The sequence below is a fragment of the Salvelinus sp. IW2-2015 genome, linkage group LG13, assembly GCF_002910315.2.
Source record: "Salvelinus sp. IW2-2015 linkage group LG13, ASM291031v2, whole genome shotgun sequence".
Taxonomy (NCBI): domain Eukaryota; kingdom Metazoa; phylum Chordata; class Actinopteri; order Salmoniformes; family Salmonidae; genus Salvelinus; species Salvelinus sp. IW2-2015.
This window is the reverse complement of record NC_036853.1, coordinates 30,267,132-30,269,669: the sequence shown is the minus strand read 5'-3', so window position 1 is coordinate 30,269,669 and position 2,538 is coordinate 30,267,132.

Here is a 2,538-nt window from a genome sequence, read left to right as displayed (position 1 = left end):
TTGGAATGAGATGTTCGACGAGCAGGTGTCCACATACTTCTGGTATAACAGAAATGTGAAAAATTGGTGGATATGGCGTTTTGGAAATAAACCAGTCGTCCACCGCAGGAGCCTCGGTCTGATATCTCTGCCCAGGGCATGAACGCTGCCCACTCCCCGGCCGGTCCTGGCAATAAGACCTCAGAAACCTATCCACATCCTGGTTACTCTCTCCACCTGCCCGTTACTCCGGGGGGAAAACCTGAGGTAAGGCTGATCGAGACCCCCAGACGTTCCATGAACGCCCTCCAGACCCTCGACGTGAACTGGGACCCCCCATCAGACACTATATCCTCAGGCCCCGTAGTGACAGAAGACGTGTGTAAACAGGGCCTCCGCAGACGCGGCAAAGGGAGGAGACAACATGACTTAGAAAAAACATCCACAACGACCAGGATTGTGGTGTTACCCTGTGAAGGAGGAAGATCGGTCAGGAAATCTACCGACAGGTGCGACCACGCCGTTGTGGAACGGGTAAGGGTTGTACCTTACGTCTGGGCAGGTGCCTAGGAGCCTTACACTGGGCGCACACTGAGCAGGAGGAAACAAACCCTCCACATCCTTAGCCAAAGTGGGCCACCAGTACTTCCCACTAAGACAGCGCACCCTCCGACCATCCAGGATGACCAGAGGAGGGTGACGTGTGGGCCCAATAGATCAGCCGGTCCGGACAGCAGACGGAACGTACAGACGCCCAGCTGGACACTGGAGGGGAGCGGGCTCTGCACGTAACGCCTGCTCAATGTTCGCGTCCAGCTCCCACACTACCGGCGCCACCAGGCAGGAGGCGGGGAGTATGGGAGTGGGATCCATGGGTCGCTCCTCTGTGTCACACAGCCGGGACAATGCGTCTGCCTTAACGTTCTGGGAGCCTGGTCTGTAGGAAAGGGTAAACACAAAACGGTGAAAAACATGGCCCACCTTGCCTGGCGAGGGTTCAGTCTCCTCGCCGCCCGGATGTACTCCAGATTGCGGTGGTCAGTCCAGATGTGAAAAAGGTGTCTAGCTCCCTCAAGCCAATGTCTCCACGCCTTCAAGGCCTTGACGACAGCCAACAGCTCCCGGTCCCCCACATCATAGTTTCGCTCCACCGGGCTGAGCTTCTTCGAGAAGAAGGCACAGGGACGGAGCTTCGGTGGCGTACCCGAGTGCTGAGAGAGCACAGCTCCTATCCAATCCTCGGACGCGTCACCCTCCACTATGAACGCYAAAGAGGGATCCGGATGGGCCGACAAGGGAGCCGAGGTAAACAGAGCCCTCAGGTGACTAAAAGCCGTGTCCGCCTCAGCGTTTTGGAAATAAACTCTTTAATTTACTATTTTTAAATTTTGGATTCAGTTGCCCCTCTTTTTTTTATGTAGATAGAAGGAAACATGTTTATTTAATGAAGTTGAACATGTGCTCTTTATGACAGAATGTTACATTTAGGTTCAATTTTATTCACCATCACACTTCATCTTCATTATATCACTGCCAAAGTTTTGGATTAATGGCCCCAAAAAATTTCTCCATTGATCAATATGTAAAGAGTAATTTAAGAAGCCAAATTAGGAACCTCCTTGGACATACTGTAGACTAGATGTCGTAACCATACATTTCTGGAATATTGTTAGGCATTACATGTACAGGTCATTCGGAAAGTATTCAGACCCCCTTTCCACATTTTGTTTCGTTACAGCCTTATTCTAAAATTGTTAAAATTGTTTTTCTTCCTCATCAATCTACACACAATACCCCACAGTGACAAAGCAAAAACAGGTTTTTGAAATTTTAGCAAATTTATTAAAAATTTAAAACTGAAATATCACATGTACATAAGTATTCAGACCCTTGACTACGTACTTTGTTGAATCACCTTTGGCAGCGATTAGAGCCTTGAGTCTTCTTGGGTATTCTTGGGCGAATATTCTAAAACCTTCATAAAAACAATATGGCATTTCAGAATTTCCTTTTGGAAAATTTTGCGCCGGACATGACAGGGAAGATTTTAATATTACCGGCACATTTGAAAAATGTCATGGACATCCACATGCAATCAGATCCATCCTGGTGCAGCCATCAATAAATGAGGCGCTGTCCTTAAAAACAGCCTATAACAAATTACAAAAACGGTGTTCTTTGTGTTTCGATGTGTAGTATATGCAAATCTTTATAGCCTATTTTTTGGGTGGGGGTTTTAGGCTACTTTCCTAAAACAATAAATGTCCACCTCATGGTTCAGCTGTCAGAGATTTGAGCACTAAATATATCAGGGCAGTGCATGAAAAGGCCTACAGTCTTAGATGTCCACTGTATGATATTCATATATGAATATATATATATACCGGTAGTATATATATATATACACTACCGGTCAAACATTTTAGAACACCTACTCATTCTAGGGTTTTTCTTTATTTTACTATTTTCTACATTGTAGAATAATAGTGAAGACATCAAAACTATGAAATAACACATATGCAATCATGTAGTAACCAAAAAAGTGTTAAACAAATCAAA